Source organism: Amblyomma americanum, chromosome 6 (assembly GCF_052857255.1).
Source record: "Amblyomma americanum isolate KBUSLIRL-KWMA chromosome 6, ASM5285725v1, whole genome shotgun sequence".
Taxonomy (NCBI): domain Eukaryota; kingdom Metazoa; phylum Arthropoda; class Arachnida; order Ixodida; family Ixodidae; genus Amblyomma; species Amblyomma americanum.
In genome coordinates, this window is record NC_135502.1 from 135,180,104 (window position 1) to 135,202,606 (window position 22,503).

The following is a 22,503-nucleotide window of genomic DNA, read 5'->3' on the forward strand; positions in this document are numbered from 1 at the left end:
AAGCAGCTTTCATACGAGGAGGCCCTTCGGGCATTGCTCCACTCAAGTCCATTTCAGGGAAATAGAGGCATGTTCCAGGGTTTTTCTGGTTAATCCAATTGTTCCTAATGCACTTCAAGAGATGCACAGGATCGACCACGTAGAAAAGAGGGCGAGCGTTATCGGCTGGATGGGGATAGACAATGCTCACCTGAGGACTTGTAGCAAATAACGACATCATCTTGCGGTTCAGAGCATTGTTGTCCGTTATCACAGCGATAATTTTGAGCCCCATTTTCTCAACATTAATGATTATGTTCTTAGCATGCTCGTGCAAAATTTCTGCGCTCAGTTTGCTCACAGGTAATATGTGAATGACGTCCTTGTTTGCAGAAAGGAGTGATTGTACCATGAACACATGGGCTGTTGTTGCTGGTTCCGTTGAATGAACCGACGATCCTACTATTGTGCCCCCTTTGTAGTCGAAGTATGGTTTTATGTGGATCTCATCGATCATCAGGGTCACTGTCTTCTCGTGGTCTTTCATTGATTTGACTCGTTCTCGGATGTAGGAGAGACAGTGCGGTTGATTTTGCTCCACAAGAGGGTCAGCTTTGTAATTTGAGCAAACACGGCGCAGTGTGGAAGGATGGGGCAGAATGATTCTTGATGCAGCTCTTGTGAAGTGATATGCGTGAGGAGAAATTGAATTCAAAATACTGGCGAATACCAGCAGCTCTGCGCTATACACATGCTGTTTCGCGAGGAGAAGCTCTATCTGCTCAACCAGAAATTTCAGCAAAGAAGACTGTTCTTTCGTCGTATCACTGTCCTCAATGAGGTCTGCAAGCAGTGAACCGACAAACTGCAATACTTTAGTATGTTTCGACTCTTTCGTCACCTCAGGTATATTATGCAAGCCTATCTCGAGTTCTTCTAGCAGCAAGGACAGGCTGGAGGTGTCGCATACTTGAGCTGGCAGAATCCTGCCTGAAGGAAGCGACAGAAGCTTCACTCCATTCAAGAAAACAGAAAGTGACAGATCAGGGAGAACTACCAAGGCGCATTTCACATTAGGTGAAGGATCATTCTCGATGAGAAGGAACCTAACGCATTGCTCATCGACAGAAACGGTCCAGAATTTCGTGTTGCAGATTCCAGGCAACTTAGATTTGAACTCCTCGTAAGATGAAACTTTGTTTCTTTTCTGTTCAAGCTCATTAGACTGAAGTGACTTCCTCATAGCCTCCTGCAAAGCAGCGTTTTCCCTTCTTGCTTTTTTCGTCTCTGGCGATTCACTCCGTCCAGGCGTTGAGGACAAGTATTTTGGGCAGTTTGGAAAAACAGAAGGCGCAGCATCAATCTTCAACTGTAGCCTGTCACGCTTCACCTCTATTATTTTCCCTGTCAGTTCATCTTGGTGTGACAACGTCGTAATGAAGTCGCCTGCGTGGAAGTGCAGTTCACACACCTGCACGAGAAAATGAAGCAAGGCCATTCGCCATGACTCTCCATTGCCTAAAACACTAAGTAAAAAGAGTCTGAATAGTGAACAGCTTTTACATATTTACACAGCTTTTACACAAGCCTTATGCACATCCACAGAACTAAATGCTTCCTGGACAATTCATACATAAGTGTAAGAAGTGATATCATTGCCTACAAAGACAGCATGCCTTTCCGGGAGCGACAGCTCACAACTAAGATAATTACCAGCGCCTATTAAGCAATATTTCAGAGTCTTACCCTCGAATGCTCTGTAGGTGTGAAATCCTTCCGTGGAATGGCTCGCAACCAGGCTTTTCTTCGTACTTCGTCTCTTGGGAAGCAATAAACACGTACTTTGGGACCATTCTGGTAGTTCCCGCGGCACCCGGGAACACAGCACCGGCCCATGTTTCACGAAGTTGCACTCGCTACACGGCAGGCAATCAGTTTCCCATTCGTGCGCTAGCACAGGTACGCACGCCACACAAGAAAGCGGAGCCGCGCTTGGTGAGCAGCCTGACCGGACACTTGGCGTGACGTAGCGCGTGTGGAAAGGAGGGCCTGGAGAGGCCTGAAGAAAGTATTTAGAGGGTGTTGCTCCGCTCCGCTCGGTTGTCTCCCTCGATGTGCTCGCGCTTGCCCGGGCAAGCACAGACACGAACGCAGTCTTGCAGTGAGCGTCTAGCTGCTGCTTGAGTCTTTCAGCCTGGCGTTGGGTGCATTTCCGTTCGCTCCTCGCACGGCTGTGTCTGTTTCGTGTGGCCGTTTCTTGTGTGGCGTGCGTACCTGTGCTAGCGCACGAATGGGAAACTGATTGCCTGCCGTGTAGCGAGTGCAACTTCGTGAAACATGGGCCGGTGCTGTGTTCCCGGGTGCCGCGGGAACTACCAGAATGGTCCCAAAGTACGTGTTTATTGCTTCCCAAGAGACGAAGTACGAAGAAAAGCCTGGTTGCGAGCCATTCCACGGAAGGATTTCACACCTACAGAGCATTCGAGGGTAAGACTCTGAAATATTGCTTAATAGGCGCTGGTAATTATCTTAGTTGTGAGCTGTCGCTCCCGGAAAGGCATGCTGTCTTTGTAGGCAATGATATCACTTCTTACACTTATGTATGAATTGTCCAGGAAGCATTTAGTTCTGTGGATGTGCATAAGGCTTGTGTAAAAGCTGTGTAAATATGTAAAAGCTGTTCACTATTCAGACTCTTTTTACTTAGTGTTTTAGGCAATGGAGAGTCATGGCGAATGGCCTTGCTTCATTTTCTCGTGCAGGTGTGTGAACTGCACTTCCACGCAGGCGACTTCATTACGACGTTGTCACACCAAGATGAACTGACAGGGAAAATAATAGAGGTGAAGCGTGACAGGCTACAGTTGAAGATTGATGCTGCGCCTTCTGTTTTTCCAAACTGCCCAAAATACTTGTCCTCAACGCCTGGACGGAGTGAATCGCCAGAGACGAAAAAAGCAAGAAGGGAAAACGCTGCTTTGCAGGAGGCTATGAGGAAGTCACTTCAGTCTAATGAGCTTGAACAGAAAAGAAACAAAGTTTCATCTTACGAGGAGTTCAAATCTAAGTTGCCTGGAATCTGCAACACGAAATTCTGGACCGTTTCTGTCGATGAGCAGTGCGTTAGGTTCCTTCTCATCGAGAATGATCCTTCACCTAATGTGAAATGCGCCTTGGTAGTTCTCCCTGATCTGTCACTTTCTGTTTTCTTGAATGGAGTGAAGCTTCTGTCGCTTCCTTCAGGCAGGATTCTGCCAGCTCAAGTATGCGACACCTCCAGCCTGTCCTTGCTGCTAGAAGAACTCGAGATAGGCTTGCATAATATACCTGAGGTGACGAAAGAGTCGAAACATACTAAAGTATTGCAGTTTGTCGGTTCACTGCTTGCAGACCTCATTGAGGACAGTGATACGACGAAAGAACAGTCTTCTTTGCTGAAATTTCTGGTTGAGCAGATAGAGCTTCTCCTCGCGAAACAGCATGTGTATAGCGCAGAGCTGCTGGTATTCGCCAGTATTTTGAATTCAATTTCTCCTCACGCATATCACTTCACAAGAGCTGCATCAAGAATCATTCTGCCCCATCCTTCCACACTGCGCCGTGTTTGCTCAAATTACAAAGCTGACCCTCTTGTGGAGCAAAATCAACCGCACTGTCTCTCCTACATCCGAGAACGAGTCAAATCAATGAAAGACCACGAGAAGACAGTGACCCTGATGATCGATGAGATCCACATAAAACCATACTTCGACTACAAAGGGGGCACAATAGTAGGATCGTCGGTTCATTCAACGGAACCAGCAACAACAGCCCATGTGTTCATGGTACAATCACTCCTTTCTGCAAACAAGGACGTCATTCACATATTACCTGTGAGCAAACTGAGCGCAGAAATTTTGCACGAGCATGCTAAGAACATAATCATTAATGTTGAGAAAATGGGGCTCAAAATTATCGCTGTGATAACGGACAACAATGCTCTGAACCGCAAGATGATGTCGTTATTTGCTACAAGTCCTCAGGTGAGCATTGTCTATCCCCATCCAGCCGATAACGCTCGCCCTCTTTTCTACGTGGTCGATCCTGTGCATCTCTTGAAGTGCATTAGGAACAATTGGATTAACCAGAAAAACCCTGGAACATGCCTCTATTTCCCTGAAATGGACTTGAGTGGAGCAATGCCCGAAGGGCCTCCTCGTATGAAAGCTGCTTCTTTCGCAGCTGTGCGGCAGCTTTATTCTTCAGAGAAGACGTCGCTTGTGAAGGCTGCTTACAGACTGAACGCAAAAGCCGTGAATCCAACCTCAATGGAGCGGCAAAATGTAAAGCTCGCTCTCGACGTCATTAATCAGTTTGTTTCAAATGCCCTCAGGACACATGGTTCCGCGTTCAAGATTCCTCAAGCTGAGTCGACTGCTCTTTTCATTGACGTTATCCTCACATGGTGGCAAATAGTCAATGTTAAGACCCCTTGCAAAGGCCAGAGGCTAAGGGACAGCATGCAAGACCCTGTAAGGTCTGTTGATGACACACAGTTAGCTTTCCTGAGCGGCGTTGTGGACTGGTTGGACGCTTGGGCAAGAATAAACATCACCAGTGGCTCGCTGACGAAAGAGACTCACAGTGCTTTGCGACTGACATGCTATTCTCTGGTAGAACTCTCGCGCTACTGCTTAGAAGAACTTCACTTCAAGTACGTACTGCTGGGCAAATTTCAGACGGATGCGCTAGAAGACCGGTTCGGCCGTTACCGCCAGCTGGCAGGATCACAGTACCACATTTCCGTGCGTCAGCTCTACGAATGTGAGAAGAAGCTTCGTCTTCAAAAACTTTTGACATTTCCACGCGAGGAAACAGAGTTTGAAGACGTAAGTGAGGATCTTGTCCCATGCAACTTTTCTGTGGCTGTCAGCGACGACGATATTACACACGCCCACTCTGACATGGATGCTATTGTCTACATTGCAGGATACGCTGCTCATGCTGCTTTAAAGAAGCTTTCATGTTCTGCTTGCTTCAGCACATTGGTGATTGAAAATCGAGAGATCGAAGCGGAAAATACTGCCATGATAGCTAACCTGTCGAGAGGAGGGCTGAAGTTTCCCCAGCCATGCACAGTTCACATGGTACTGATGACTAAACTAGTTGCAGAGAAGTTGTCTTTTGGAGCAACCGCGGAAGATTTTCTCTCCTGTAGAAATCAACGTGGTGTCGTGATTTCACAGACGATTTCCCTCCTGGACGAACACGACATTGAGACATGTGAAAATGGCCACACTGCACAAACTCTCCTGCGCTTGGTAGTACGCGTTGCAACCAACGTTGTTCTAAACAACTTTTGCAAACTAAGAAATGATGCCATACAAGACAATGCGCAGCAGAAGGCCGCAGCCCGGAAAGCAGCAACGCTTAAGAAGAAGTAAGTTTTATTCCCAAGCAATAAAAATGCTTTGCGCACACTTCATTGCTGGTGTCTCGTCGTTTTTTATTGTAAGGGTCAGATTAGCTGTACAAATACTCAACAGCGCAACATTATTGTGAGTGTCATTATTGCTGTGTGTGAAAGCTTTAAGCAAAACACAATACAGAATAAAACTAACACAATGCGCAGTAGACGGTGTTTTTTTTTCAATGTTCACGAACTTCTACTTTAACAACTAGATATACGCATGTGCGGTCTGTGCGGATGGATTTTACCGCACGGCAGACATCATGTACGTGATAGAACCTAATAATTAGATGATTAATTGAAATTAACTAATCAATTTTTTATTATAATGACCAATAATGCGAAATTGGCGGCCGTATGCTAAATTGTTTATTATAAAAAACTGTATTAGCAGCTCGAACTTTCTTGACAATAAGGTGTTCTGCAATAAAAAAATATATAAAGCAGATAAAATGATAGCCTAAGGCGCGCACAAACTAGCGAATTTCTTTTCTGCAGCAACGACAAAAATGAAAATGAAGGAATCACTTATAAGGCAGCTACGTACGGCAGTACCCGAATAGTGCAGACGGGCGCGGCGCGCTGAAATCGCGGAGCGCGGGGCCTGCACGGTCCCTTGGCGTGACGTCACGCGGCCGGTGGAGAGGCCTTAGCATTGAGAGGGTGTTGACCGAACCCAATTCACTTCCAGATGGTTTCACTGGAGGGGGCACCGAACCCAGTTCACTTCCAGATGGTTTCACTGGAGGGGGTGTAGTTTAGCGCGAAGGTTCACCTTCTCGGCGAAGGTCAGCACTGCACGCAGGGCGCGACACACAGAAGATGACGGGCCAGATGGGAAGAGAAAGTGTTCCAAATTTTCGGAGGCGAGTCCCAGTTTTTTGTAAGAAGACTTTAGTGTGGAGCGGGCACTGGTGAGTCACGCACACTCACAGAAGAGATGGGATAGGGTTTCACAGACACCACACATAGTGCATTGGTCACTGGTGAAGCCACGGAGACGATGGAGGCGTTCGGCTGTCCATACACATCCTATACGGAGGTGAAGGGGGAGGATGTGATCCGCGCGTTCAAATTTTCGCCCGGGAATGCGACGGGGGGGGGGGGGGGGGAGCATCGGCAGCCACTCTGGCGTCGGGATGATGAAGGGCCACATGTTTTTTAATGATGAGTCTGGCACAGTCATATGGGCTGACTGCACTTGATAGAGGGACTGTTGGATCATGGGCCTGCTTGGCTAGTTGATCGGCAGTTTCATTTGCTGATATGCCTACGTGGGCAGGAATCCACTGGAGGGTTATGTCGCAGCCGCGTTCGGAAAAAGCAGCCAGCTTGTCCAGGAGGCGGAGAGTGTGTCCGCCCTCGTCGGCGTGTTTTATTGCGAGGAGCGCTGATTTGGAGTCGCTTAAGATGGCGGCCCTTCTGATGTCTGGCAGCTCCGAAAAAAGCTCTAGCTAGCTCTCCTATTGTGGACGGTGCCGGGGTGGGGAGCCTGCACTGCTTGTGGCGCGACAGGGCAGGGCCAATGCAGGCGGCAGCAGCGGATTGACCACTGTCCATAACCGAGCCATTCGTATATACGAGGAGGCAGCCCTGTAGGTCGTCGTCGATCTTTTCAGCGACGAGTTGCTGAAGTTCACTGTGAGGCGTCTGGCGTTTCCATGTAAGGCCTGGTAGGGTGGTGCTGACTCGTGGGGGGCCTGCGGCATTGTGGTGCTTGAGGGTGAGGACCGAGTGGCGGGGGCGGGGGGGGGGGGCACCAAAGATTTCTTGGAAGAGGTTGACGTTGCGGCCAAACCAGGTCTCGGGTCTGTCTTGGAGGTGAGAAGTTCTTTGCACTTGGGGGCACTGTGCATGCGTAATGCATGTCGTAGGGCTGTTTGTTGCGCACGGAGAGACGAAGGCGAAGTGTTTGTCTCTGCGTAGGTGGGCCCTATTTGCGAGCTACGTGGGAGGCCGTGGACGCTTCGGACAAAGGTGCGGTGGTCAATGTCCAGCCGTCGCCATTTGTCTCTCGAGAGCCTGACAATGGGCAGGGCGTGTAGGACCTTAGCCGACGCAAGTGCCTCGTAGATGCGGGTGCATAGTGTGGGGGAGCAGCCTGCGCCTTTAGCCAGGAGGGGTCGACAGACGTTAGAGATGCGTGTCATCTCTTTCCGTAGCTTGAGTACGGCCGTGCTCCAGGTGAGTCTGGTGTCGATGTGGAGCCCCAGATACTTCACAGATGTGCGCCAGGGTAGAAGGGTGTCACCAATGCGGAGCTGGGGTGTGTGGCAGCGGGCAGTGCTTGGGCGCTTGTGCACGAGGAGTGCTTCTGACTTGGCAAGGGATAGCTCCAGACCATTGCCTTTGAGGTGTTCAGTCACTGCATCCAGGGCTGATTGGAGGGCTCTGCGGGCGCTAGCTGCTCTTGCAGTGGGTGCGGTCGCACAGATGGCAATGTCATCGGCGTACACTGCGACACGAACACTGTGGTGCACAGGTTTGGGGAGGCAGGAGGGGAGTCCTGCCAGGGTCAAGTTAAAGAGGAAGGGGCTCAGCACACTCCCCTGCGGGACACCACACAGCACATCACGAGGAGCACTTAGTACACCACGCACTTTAACACGAAAGCAGCGGCCGCTGAGAAAGCCCCTGAGGTAGCACAGCATGTTCTCACATGCCTCGAGGGCACAAAGGGCATCTATGATGGCAGCATGTGGGACGAGGACGAAGGTGCTCCTTATGTCGAGCAGAACCAGATACCCCACATGACCGCTGGCAAGTCCGCTCTCTAACGTGACGACGACATCAGCAATGCAGTCTGCTGTAGCGTGGTGTCGTCGAAAACCGCTCTGTTGCGGCGCTAGGGTTTGAGTGGAGTCGGCCAACCAGTGTAGTCGACGAAGGACCATGGCCTCCATAGTCTTACCAGCCGCGGAGGTTAGTGAAATTGGCCTGTAGGAGCACAGGCTGTTAGCTCGCTTGCCGCGTTTGAGAACCGGGACAACTATGGCGCAGCTCCACTCCTGCGAGAAGTTTCCGCTGTGCCAGACATTGTTAAACGCGTCCAGTAATAGGCTACGCTGATGGTGGTCGAGGTTACGGAGCATTTGGTAAGTTATTCCGTCAGCGCCATGTGCGCTGTGGCGCTTAGAACGGTCAAGGACAGTCTGGAGCTCGTTTTGTATGAAACTGTCGCAACATAGAACCCTCGTCTGGGGGTAGGGATGGTGTTGCGTGGGGGAGAGGCCAGGGTAGTTTCCAGTTCGTTTGCCGAGGTGGCAAATTGGTCTGCTAGGAGGTTGGCCAGAGCTAATGTTGTTATGCCGCGGGGGACGGCAATGGCCATGACTGGACAATAGATTATATTAGGGTGGAGCATTGCACCGACGATGCGCCAGACGCGTGTTTGGGGTCGTTAGTCGTTAAGGGAGGTGCAGAGGTTAGCCCAACTCTGGCGGCGGCGACATTGGGCGTGTCTCCTGCAGCGGGCATTGAGTCTGTTATATATATTGTCCACAGTTCGGGCCTGTTTACGCGGATGGCTAGACGTTGAGCAACTCGGCGTGCAGCATGTAAGTTCAGCAGTTATATGTCGGGCACAGGCGTGCCCGCGGGGACACTGCACGTAACGGTTGCCTCGCGCGCACACATTGCCACATGGGAGAAGTCACCATCATGACGTTCGGCACTGCAAAGTTTACGGAAGTGGTCCCACTTCACCACATTGTAGGAGCGTTTCGGGGCAGGGTTTGACCTGGTAGGGATGACCTCGATGGGATAGTGGTCAGAGCCGAGGGTATCCGGCGCTCGCACCCACGTGTAGAGGCTGGCGCATCGCTCAGAGGCGAGTGATAGATTGATGGCAGTGGCAGCCGTTGGTCGCACAAAGGTTGCTTGGCCAGTGTTTAAGACTAGGAGGTTGGCACTTATGATAGCATTGAGAACTTTGTTCCCATCGGCATTGTTCCTGCGGCAACCCCACACAGTGTAGTGTGCGTTGAAATCACAGCATACTAGGCATTCGCGGCCGAGACGGTGCGCTAGGTGCACTATAAAGTTAGCATCATAGGTGTGGTGCGGGCGCACGTAAACGCTGGCAACAGCTGTATCGGTATTTCCGATGCGAACTCTAACCGCGCCACACTCCACCGTGCTGTTGCATAAGTCAGAGACAGGTAGAATTAACAGCATGACAAGGGCTGCGGCGGACATATACTGCAGGTCGGGGCGATGCGGGAGGGTGGCCAACATCGGCACAGGGGGAAGCACAGAACACAGTGGAACCACACTCGCTGGGGCTACTATACCCTATTTAACCTGGTAGAGGCACCTCCTCTGCACGAGCATATGTTTCTTGAAAACAGAGTACATCGTAGTTGCATCGGGGGAGGTGTTCTCGCAATTCAGCAAGCCGGCGGCGCAGGGAGTTGCAGTTCCATTGAGCAATACGCCGGCGAGGGGCAAAGTTTTTAGCCATGGTGGCTGAGAGCATGCTGAGCGGCCAAGGCCGCAGTACAGAGATCTCGCGCTGGAGACTCGGGGGGCAGAAAATCAATGAGCACCTTTACAGCCGCTGAGAGAGATGCAATGACAGCGTCCTTCTTATCGGCGGTGGTGTCGCTTACCGGTGCGATGGCGCTCGGGGTGGTGCCCTTGAGTGCGTCGCTATAGGTAGCGCGTTGTTGCACTAGAGGGATTGGTTCCGGGGTGGGGCCACTGGATCTGGTGCATTGAGCAGGGAATCAGCAAACGTAAGGCCCTGCTGTATTGGTGCAGAGGGGCACTTTTGGGTTATGTCCACAGGAGCGGTCTTGCTTGACTGTGCGGCAGAGGTTTGTTCTGCAGTGACTGCACGGCGAGCGTCACGGCGAGACGTGGGCTGATGCGATGACGCAAGGAGAACGGCCACTTTGCATTATTGTTGCCAGCGTGGGCAACGCGGCTCTGTTGTGGGATGGTTGCCCCCACAGTTAATGAAGCGAGCGCTTTCAGCATTGCACTGCTGTATGGGATGAGGAGCGCCGCAACGGAGGCAGCGAATGGGCGCCTTACAGGTCACCATAGCGTGGCTGATGCGATGACGCAAGGAGGACGGCCACTTTGCATTATTGTTGCCAGCGTGGGCAACGCGGCTCTGTTGTGGGATGGTTGCCCCCACAGTTAATGAAGCGAGCGCTTTCAGCATTGCACTGCTGTATGGGATGAGGAGCGCCGCAACGGAGGCAGCGAATGGGCGCCTTACAGGTCACCATAGCGTGGCTGATGCGATGACGCAAGGAGGACGGCCACTTTGCATTATTGTTGCCAGCGTGGGCAACCGGCTCTGTTGTGGTATGGTTGCCCCCACAGTTAATGAAGCGAGCGCTTTCAGCATTGCACTGCTGTATGGGATGAGGAGCGCCGCAACGGAGGCAGCGAATGGGCGCCTTACAGGTCACCATAGCGTGGCTGATGCGATGACGCAAGGAGGACGGCCACTTTGCATTATTGTTGCCAGCGTGGGCAACGCGGCTCTGTTGTGGGATGGTTGCCCCCACAGTTAATGAAGCGAGCGCTTTCAGCATTGCACTGCTGTATGGGATGAGGAGCGCCGCAACGGAGGCAGCGAATGGGCGCCTTACAGGTCACCATAGCGTGGCTGATGCGATGACGCAAGGAGGACGGCCACTTTGCATTATTGTTGCCAGCGTGGGCAGCCGGCTCTGTTGTGGGATGGTTGCCCCCACAGTTAATGAAGCGAGCGCTTTCAGCATTGCACTGCTGTATGGGATGAGGAGCGCCGCAACGGAGGCAGCGAATGGGCGCCTTACAGGTCACCATAGCGTGGCTGATGCGATGACGCAAGGAGGACGGCCACTTTGCATTATTGTTGCCAGCGTGGGCAACGCGGCACTGTTGTGGGATGGTTGCCCTCACAGTTAATGCAGCGAGCGCTTTCAGCATTGCACTGCTGTATGGGATGAGGAGCGCCGCAACGGAGGCAGCGAATGGGCGCCTTACAGGTCACCATAGCGTGGCTGATGCGATGACGCAAGGTGGACGGCCACTTTGCATTATTGTTGCCAGCGTGGGCAACGCGGCTCTGTTGTGGGATGGTTGCCCCCACAGTTAATGCAGCGAGCGCTTTCAGCATTGCACTGCTGTATGGGATGAGGAGCGCCGCAACGGAGGCAGCGAATGGGCGCCTTACAGGTCACTATAGCGTGGCCGAATGCCCCGCAGTTATAACACTGAACTGGACGGGGGAGACATGCACGCACGGAGCGTCGGGGTTTGTACAGTGCTACTTCATCGGGAGGTTTCATGCTGGCAAAGCGTTTTTCTCCTGCGATTATCGTGCGTAAAAAAAAAAAAAAACGCGCCGGCGGGACGCTGCCCAGGCTACATGAGGCATACGAGCGGCGAATGCCGCCGCAGTGTTGCCAGACAAGACAAAAATGTTTTGGCCACCACTAAATGAACGATCAATGCTAATATGTTGTTTGGTTGTGTTATAATTATTAAATTAGGCAATAAATATCCTACAGTTATGTCTATACACATCTTCAGGTATGTTTAGTATTGTCTCGATATATTTGTGGATGTTCAGAGGAGAGAGTTGGCCAGAAATGTTTTGTCTGGCGACCCTGTGCGACTGAAATGGCGGTGCTGATTGGGCAGAGTTCATATGTGAGCTTCGTTCTGTGCATTGCTTGTGGCTCTCGTTGCTGAAAACTGATTTTAAAAAGAGTTTTTCGTTTGGTTCGAGCGGACGGCAAGCAGGAAGCGTAGCTGCGAGGGAGATCGCGCCGCTTCTATTCTTGTGACCAAAGCCAGTGTCCATGGGCGTCTTCTGTTGTTAAATAAAAGAGAGAGGAAATTCTGGGTGCACCCCATCTGGCAAGCAAGAAAGGAGGAAGGTGAATACCACACCGCGGTAAGTAACTTGTCGGTCTGTAGCGATCGATCTTCTGCGTTCTAAAACTTTAACTAGCCCAACTCTTCGTTTTATCTTACCTGCTTCCTTCCTTTTTCTTGTGTTCGTCGTTTTTTGCACTGTTTTACATTGTGCATCTGTACCAACTAGCGCAGCTGAATGTCTTGCTGCTTGTGCTTGCCATAATCAAATTTTGTGCCAGTCGGAGTTCGTAGCTCATAACCGGCACATTTCCCTCTTTTTCTCACGCTTAAGATTCCAGCTGAATGCCACCCACCATTATGTATTTATCACTATTAAAAATGCTCGAATGGCTTCATGCGAGCTGTAATAATTGTAATGGAAACGAGGAACTCCGTGGTGTGTTTTTGTAAGCGGCTACATTCTTTAGCGTTGCTTTTCCGCATATGCTTGAGAAACTGGTTGCCGCATTGGCAGCATAGGCCAACGTATACCCTTGACCAGTTTTGCTTCCGCGCGTGCGGCGTTTTTGCATTGATCAAGACACGCATCCCAGAGCTCAGAATGCACTCGGAAGACACTTTGTTACACATGGTGTGTACTGCTCCCAATTTCGCGTTAATGTCAACACACGCAGTTAAGAAAAAGTACTCGGAGGAGAGGCTGGCGGTGTGTCTTTATAAAACGAGACGATGTTAACAGAGGTCCGCGTCGCTAGTAAAATTCCCACTGAAATAAAAATAATCACAAAAGCTCCACATCTCTGTATGTCACCCACTGTTTGTTTAATGTTAAAGGGTGGGGTAAATATTTGTTTCACTGTTGTCATTTTAGTTTCAAGTCATGAAGACAGATGAAGATATGTTCTTCCGATACTATCGGATGATTCCGAAGCAATTTGATGAACTGCACAGCATTGTCCGCAATGACTTGAGGAGGAATTTTGTTTGCCGGGAGCCTGTTTGCTCTGAAAAGAGACTTGCTATAACCCTCTCGTACTGTAGCACTCAATTGTGACTGCAGTGACGCTCTCACACAACTTTTCAACTGCTTTCTTATTGTACACAGACACCTATCCTCGGGAATGGCAATCAAGCAGATAGCACTGACATTTCGTGTTGCGCCAGCAACATGTCGGCTTGTGGTTCACAATGCCTGCAGAGTGATCTGGGAGTACTTGGAGCTGCTCTACATGCCTGTATGTATTTCTTGCCTAATTCTGTTCCTGACTTTTGTGGTGGAACCTTAATAGGTTATGTGGCAAACTTAAATTTGCATTAAAGAGCCAAAAGGGCAAAAGTAAAGAGCATTGTATTGGCTTAAATTCACTAATTTTGAAAACCAGAACATTTTTAGCATCTCTCTCCCTTCCAAACAATTCGCCCAAATATTCAGGTTTGCCCCTTTTTTTTTCACTTAGGAGCCAGCTAGGGCCTGTGCAATGGGAGGAATCTGCGCAAGAATTCAGCAGGCTGTGGAACTTTCCTCGTTCTGTAGGAGCAGTGGACGGAAAGCACGCCCAGATTACTGCACCACCAAATTCTGGAAGCAGCTTTTTCAACTATAAGGTACTGTTCACTCCAAAAGCTGGACCAGTTATCATATACAAGGGGTGCTCATGCATGTCCAATGTTATCCTTTTATTAGGGGACATTCTCCATTGTTTTGATGGCCATCGTGGATGCAAAGTACAAGTTCATGATGGTAGACGTCGGTGCACCAGGCCGACACAGTGACGGCGGAGTCTTCATATCATGCACATTTGGATAAAAGCTCAACGATGGCGTCGTGGCCCTGCCAGCAGCAGACCGCCTTCCAAAAAGCCAGAAGGTTGGGCCGCATGTTTTTGTCGGGGACGAAGCATTCCAAATGAGGACCGATTTTTTGCGCCCATTCCCCGGCAAAGGCATGCGGCCAATGCAGAGGGTATTCAACTACCGGCTGAGCAGAGCAAGGTATTGAACACCATTGTAGAAATATGGCACTGTTTTATTTGTGTTGCGGGGAAAAGAAGGACGAACTCAAGTGGTCTTGCACTGCTTTTCATGCACAGCGAGGACTCAATATAGTATCTTATGCTGTGATTGAGTGACAAGGAGGCAAGAGAAAATTGTTTTCGGCAGTACATACTTATCTTTTTGGCCCGTAAAAAAGTTTTTCAACGCCTTCTCTTGATATAGTGTGTTTTCTTCTTTGTAATGATTCATGAGGCATTATAAACATACATCACGTAGTATTTGTCTACAACCAATGCGTAGTTTAAAAATGAATGCCTTTAGTCACGCTGCACCGGCTTGAATAGCCAAATGGTGGTTTCGATACCACAGTTAAGCCTGGACTCCATGTACGCGAAAACTCACGCGAACGCGAAGGCGACGGCGGCGGCGACGGCTGGCGTTCGCTCCGTCGCTTGTGGGCAGCCTCCATGCAAGCGAAGGCGGCAGGCGACGCGAACCCGCGACGTGCGCAGCGGACTCCGTGCTTTGCGCACTCAAGCTTAGAAACACGCCCGTAACCTGTTCTCTGTCTTAAAATTTTGTGAGTGTGCCTCACAGTCAGGGCCAAAGGAATATTTCCTCTACGGCAGCGGTGTAGCGGCAGTGGAGATAGCCAAAGGCGTGCTTGCGGAGATGAAGTCACATCACGGGTTCACGGGGGAGGTGTGCTTTCGTTCGGTGCCTGTGCACTCCGGCTTAGTAAAAACACTCCCATAAACTGTCACCGCAGTTTGATTGTAAGTGACCAAACTATAATTTACCAGTGAGAATGCGCACCGCGAGTGTTTCTGCACAGTTGGAGCGCAGCGGCACGGTGGATCGAGCGCCGGTACCCGCGGCTCAACACGCCCGCAGTACGCCCGCTCGCGTAGCCCGCTCCAAATGCTGTTAGCCCTCCGCACCCAACAACTAGATTGTTTTAATTATTTAAATCATGCGGGTCTGCCTCTCAGCTACAAAACCAAATATTTTCTCGACGGTGGCGATGACCAAGACGACGGGCGGGTTTCGTGAGATGTGCCCGTGAGAAACCGTAGACAAACCGGAAACGGCTTTGGGGGGCTCTGATTGGCCAGTCGCGTCGGGGACTTCCGGGCGACGAGCGAAATTTTCTGTGGGTGCAGATCCGAGCGACACGGCAAGCGACACATGCATTTTGCTTCGCGCGACGGCGTCGCTCGTCGCTTGCCGCCGTCGCCTTCGCGTTCGCGTGAGTTTTCGCGTACATGGAGTCCAGGCTTTATACACAGGTCACATACGGAACAAGAAAACTGCAATACAGCCCGTTTTTTTTCATTCGGTGTCACACTTTCTTTTGTGGCAGCATGATTTAGTGTTATGGTGAACCAAGGCAATGAAGCAGTAAATGCAGCAGTAAAGTTTGGTGTGTATGCACCTTTTCAACAAGGTTCAGTGAATGTTCTCTCATTTGATAATCTTTCAATTACTAATAGGTGAAGTGCCCTCAAAGAAACTTCTTTGAAGTAAAATAACTTGTGTAATTCTATAGCAAAGTTACAAATAATCATGTTTTTACAAAATGTGGTGCAGGTGCATCGTGGAAAATGCCTTTGGCATTTTGACAGCTCGTTGGAGAATCTTGCTTGGGCCCATGAACCTTCAACCCAAAAATGCAACCTTTGCTGTCCTGGCTTGTTGCGCTCTGCAAGCTTCATCTCTTCTGCCCAGGAAACAACCTGCTGTCCACCAGGCTATGTGGATTCCGAGGATGATTACGGGAATATCGTCCCAGGGCAGTGGAGAAGTGAAGCTGTGTCAAGTAGCCTGCTTGATCTTACAACAACGCATGGCAGTGGGTTCGCACTGGACTTGCAGTGCCGCAGAATCCATAGTGCGTTTTAATTAAAGTACCCATTGTCACTATACGATGTCTGTTAGAAAAGTACCTGACGTGCATTTATTCACGCTGGTCATTAAATGCATACTTGGCTATTAAGTGAATGAAGTCCATCCCCATGTCATGGTTTGCAAGCTTCGGGCGTGGTCGCAGTTTGTTGTTAACTAGCTGCCTATGCACTGATGCCTGGTCTTTGTCCTCCGATATCAATGCGTCGACTTATCAATATTGTCCTGCCACCGAGCAGGACACAAAAATAATGCAGTGAATACGTATTCTGTAGCATGACAAATTTCTTTCAATCTGAATTTATTTAGAGTTGTCGTTAAATGTATACTTCGCTATAAACTGACGCAAATCCATTTCCATTTCCCGTTTCGCATGCTTCGGGCATGCCCGCAGCTTGTGGGCAACTAGCTGCCCATAGACTGATGCTTTGTCGTTGTCCTCGGTTATCAGGGCGTCAAGTTTATCAATGTCGTCCTGCCACCGAGACCTCTCTTTCCTTTTTTTTCCTGTGCCAGGTTGAGGGGTTGCCAGGATTCTTGCAGCGGTGGGGGCTTGTGAGCTGCCGTTTGAGTGTGGCTCTGGGCTGGTTGTTGTCGAGGGCACAGGTGGAGAGAAAGCACCATCTTCAGGAGCTTCCGCTCCATCTTGATGAAAGAAAAGAATTGCAAATCTTAAGCACTCAGAAAGGTTTTTAGATCATTTTACAGAGCGCAAAGGGAAAAAAATGATTTGTAAATAACTTCCCATGTTGCTTCTTCATAAATGAAAGTATGTATTTCAGAACATAGCCCTCACGAAGAATTGAGCTCACACAGGACAAGATGGTGTTCAGCATAAGCTGAACGCAGTGCATGCAATGATAGCTTTCTGCTGTTAACTAAACCACCTTGCAATGTTTCATCATCGGAAGTAAATTATTTCCATCTCTGAGAGACTTCACTGCTGGCTCATTATATTCCAAGTGTGGGCATTTGTCAACGACAGTGTTTGCAGGTGGATAACAGCATAACTGGAATGTAAATTTGCACCTTCTGTTTCACTGTAGATCGGTTCCAGGACCGACGCTGCAGTTTCAGTGTTCTGCACGTGGCTGTTTGAGAAGGTGCTGAAAAGAAAAATTAAACATCAAATGACACGGAACACCACACAGTTTGCATTTCACAATTTGGATGCTCGAATGTTTCATTACTTTCCTTTTTGTTTGGAAGTACAGCCCTCACAGCAATTCATTGGCCTAGTAATGGGGCAAAAAAATGTGTGTATAACAACACAGAAATTTCAACATCTACTGTACAAATGTTTCTATGCCATTTGGTCTTAGTGAGAATATGCTTTTACTGCCCAGCACCCCTATGTTGCTACACACGGCTTCCTTTCGGCTCCTTTTGCAAATAAGTTATTTCGAAAAGTAACCACGAAGCATTGGGGACATACCTGCCAATATCCACCTGATCTTTTAAAAACATCATGTGGAAATACGACCACCTCACGTGCATTGCATCAGTGGCTCCCGAGCCACTTGGGGCACCATTCTTCCACGCGCGGTGCTTCTTCGTAAAGGTATGTCGAAGGCTCTTTCACCGTGCCTGTATAGTATTGTCTGCAAGTAGAATTGCACCGATTAACCTCGGTTTATTACCACACATTACGATCAAAGAAAACAGTTAAATATAATACTTTTGTAATATCAATGACAGCTGTTTATTGCACAAGCATGCCAGTATATTATCTTGGATTCCATTGATGTGGTTGGTTATTCATGCAAGTTGGCGCGGATATACCGCGCGTTCAGTTTTTATCTGATGTGGTTGTAAAACATTCTGCGCAAACCACTGCGACATTTTGGCTCAAAAAATGCACACATAGTAGCTTACGATGGCCCGCGTTTTGTCGGCAAGGAAATGAACATCGGAAATTTCTTGCATTTTCTGGAATCTTCAAAACTGCACTTGGCTGTGGTACAATTTTCGGGGCGAGCAGTTCAGCCGATTTCACAGGCACCGCCACCCGTCAATTCGGCCGATCCGCTCGCCTAGACGAAGTGTTGCCGCAGCCAACTGCAGTTTTCTTCCGGTGATTGCGGAAAATGCAGGCAAATTGCCAGGCTAAATTACTTTTTACATAAACTTACACTGTAAAAATCTACCTTGAGGTCACTTTTGGAGCCGAAATAGTCTCGTAGTTCGCTCAGAAAAATTGTTTGCAACACGGAGAGATAAATACTGAGCACGCTGTACAACCTCGATGCGTATGTACGTATCAAGATGCATTTCAAAGAAAGCAGTCTCAAACAGGCAAGTGTTACACTGCGGCTAGATAGCGTGACGCTGTAGACTGAAATGCGAATCGTTGCAGAGACCACTTTTCGTTCTTTAGGTTTCTTTATCTGCGGGGAATACGCAGGCAATGATCGGGAGACTGGGTCCTTCATGTTCGCTGTGGCGGCATGCAGCAGTGGGGAAGTGAGTGAGCGCCGTCAGCCTGACATTCGCTTCTAAAAAGCGCGCATGCAGAGCGTTCGAATGCTAAGAAAGCGATTGCACTGTGTTTTGCTACAAATACTAGTAGCAATGCAACCGTACCTTTCGGGTCACATCCAACTTTGTTGGCCACTTCGGCCCACGCCGCCGTCCTCTTTCTCTGCTCCTTGAAGTATTTCCTTGTGCTGTCCCACAATATGGGACGCTTTTGTATCGCGCCTATAAGTTTATCGTTAAATTCAATGCGTGATGCTTTCGCCGACGTCGCCATGGTGCTCACCAGTGCGAAGTGGTCAAAGGACGGTGAGACGGCTGGCCGCTGCCGCCGAAGACAGGCGGATGTGAGTCCGGCAGGCACTTCCAGACGCGCGCGCGCCACGTCAAAATCTAACCGTTCCTGATAGGCGGCGGCGGGTGTTTTTCTGTACGGCGGGAGTCAAATCTGCGCCGTCGGGCGAAAATCGCCTCAAAGACGCACCATGTATTCCGGGCCTACACTCTAAAAAAAAAGGTAGTTGCAGTTACTAACTTTTAGGGTAGTAACTGCTTGTCACATATGTTACTACCTAGGTAGTAACTGCAAGGTAGTGGTTGTTACTACCTCCAGAGAGGTAGTAACAGGAACTACCCTATGTAACAGTTACTACCCTTGGGGTAGCAAGTATAGCTACCTTTAATGTAGTAACCGCAACTACCTATAGTGGCATTTACTACCTCTGGAGGTAGTAACAGGTACTACCTTAAGTAACAGGTACTACCCTTGGGGTAGTAAGTAGAGCTACCTTTAATGTAGTAACGGCAACTACCCATAGTGGCATTTACTACCTCTGGAGGTAGTAAGTAGAGCTACCTTTAATGTAGTAACGGCAACTACCTATAGTGGCATTTACTACCTCTGGAGGTAGTATCGGGAACTAATTTTAGGAATACTTACTATACCCTGGATAGTAGTGATCGCAACCACCTTTTGCAAGCAGCTCTGCTTTGTTGTTGATGAGGCAACCACCAGCCTGAATGTTGGCTAACAAAAGTTACAAGCAATATGAAGCAGTGGGCTTATATGGCTGCTCCAAAAAGAACCAGACAAACAAATTGTCTTGAAACGATGCAATGTTTATTTCTTGCTGGAATGGCTTAATTGGCTTTTTCCAGCAAAGCAATCGCCCGCAGCGTGACTGGCTTCAGGGGCTTTGATTTTAGGCCACAGAAATGCTCTAAAACAGCAAAGGTGTTCTTGTTTTTTTTGGAGTATTCGATGTTCATGACCCAATATGTTTCCATGACTGTGGCGAATCCAATTATCACATCTATTGCTTCCACTTTCATGTTTTCGAATGTTGCACACACATTTGTTGCAGTATGCGGCTTGTCATTCATGACAATGCAAGGGTAGCTGTCCTGTAATCAAATGGAATTTATAGAAAACAAGGCACTTTCAAGCAAGCCAAAAATCAAACAGGAAATCAAGTAAAATCTTACCGGTCCTCTTAGGTAGAATGCCTCCTCTTTCACTAAGTGTGGTAGGAGTTTAAGTACGCCAACAGCAAAGCAATCTGTGCGCAAGGAAAAGGAAATTCGTAGAAGCGGACAATTACAGAAACAAGAAAATAAAATGCATGAAATTAGAATGAATAAACAATTTCTCAAAACGTACATTTCTTTGCGTCACCTTCACTGTCAGCAATTGCCTTTTGTACCTCGCTGAAAATTTTTTGTGCTGTGCGTGATGTTTTAAGGATGCTGAACAATCTTTGTCCATGGCCATTTATGAAGCCAAGTAACTTTCGTTCGAAGTCAACCTTGCAGATTTCCATGAACTCCTGGTGAATCTGAAAATTATGAATGAAAACGTAGCCACAAGTTAACAGTACAGTCTCAACGGATTGACAATTCAAAGCAAGCAGAGAGAGAACCTAATCAAATAAAACCCCGGTGCTACAAAATTCAACACTGGGATATTTAGTCACTGTAATAATACATCACCATCACAACACTAACACAGTGTTATAATCATCAAACTATGCCCACTGCAGAATAAAGGAGTCTCCCACTGACTGTGTGACCATTGTCCTTTGCCAACAGTGGACACCCCATAACCAAACACAGTAACACCTCGTTAATTTAGATTTCACGAGATTGGAGGAAATGCCCATCATAATTATGTGTCAGAATTAATGGCAGGGAGAATCAATGAAAATTGTAACGCAGTGTCTCCATCAACATGCTTTTATGTAATGAAAAACTCTATAAACACCGATTGCTTTGTGTGACAAATTTCAGTGAAATAACCATGCAGTGCCTGTGATTTTTTGCTTCTGCCCCCAGTGTGTACGATACGTGCTCTTTAAGTGTGTGAAAACAGGCGTGGGGGAAGTGTCGTAGCAAGATGGCCATTAAAGTTCATATGACAGTGCATTTCCACTGCTCCACCATTCAGCAGAACTGCTAAATATGGTGACTGGTTTATGAGAGTTTAATGTCCAGAAGCAACTCGGGTATAAGGGGCGCGCCATAGTGGAAGGCTCTGGATAATTTCAACCAACTGGGATTCGTTAACATGCACAGACAACACGCAGTACACATGCGTCTTGTTTCGCCTCCCCTGATATGCAAGACACCTGTGTACAGTGCACTGTACACTCCCCCTCCCTGCTCATTTTGTTTTGTTTTCAAAAATGCAACCTTCTACAATTTATCTCCACATCCTGGTTAGTGCAAGCACTGCTTATGTTTCAACTGAATCTAATGCTTTCTCAATTTATTTAGCCTCTTACAGCAGCTGGTTGTATTTTTCATGTCTCTGAAACCTGAAGGATGGAATGAGTATTACTGCTTGTTGAAAACCTTTTCAGTAAACCAGCCTGATGCTCAACTTTTTAGAAGCTTACCATTTCCCGAAGTGTCAGGGCTGGATACTTGTCCAGCAATTCCTCCGTTGATGGACTGTTTATTTTTATCCATTTTCTCCTTGAGGGGAGAGTTGTCTGCATGGAAACTTTCAATTTTTGTATATCTGGATTGCACCGCTTCATCTCCTTTGCCATGAAGTCTACATGAGCAGCTACGACTCCATCAACTTCTTCTACTGTAGTTTCCAAGGTGTCTCTTGGCTTGCAACGAAAATATTGAAAACATTAATACGGTTGAGCACAATATCATGAGTAAGGCCTAGCATAATTTAGGTAACACAGACCTGCTCTTCTAAAATCCTGATTATGATCTATGACCTCGGCAAAACTTGACAACTGGATATCAGTCTGTCTTGTCAGCACTCTGCAGCTTTTGTATTGAGCTTTATGAAGTGCTCTTTCTTTAGCCAAAGCCTAATTCCCTAGAGTACCTCCAATGCATGCCTTTGTAGCTATTGTAATTAACTGCCTAGTCCACAGTTTCCGACCTTGATAGCTTTGGGGAACCGCCCAGAGTTTTTTAAAGGTGCTGCAAGACCTTGTGTTTTTGTTTGTCTTGTTTTGCTTGATGTGTGCAAAGTACAGAACCATGCATATGCAGGTCCCTTCAAGAAATCCAGAAATAGATCGATGACTGTTGAATATCAGCAGTTACATTGCTGCAGTATGATTTGTGCCAAAAAAGTGATTACCTACAGATCACTGAGCAACCACTGTGCTCGATGGAACTAATTTTGAGAAACTATTTGCTACATTTGAATGGTGCAAAGGAACACACACAGGAAGACAATGGAACAGGAAGAGCGTCCCCTTGTTTTCCTGTCTTTGTTCCTTTGTGCCATTTAAATATAGTATGAACAAGCTAGCCCAACAGCAAGTACTTCTTAAATAGACTCCAGTGCAAAGGCTGATGGGGCCCTTTATAAATGAAGGGTCCTCCTTCAAAGAACGCTAACGGGG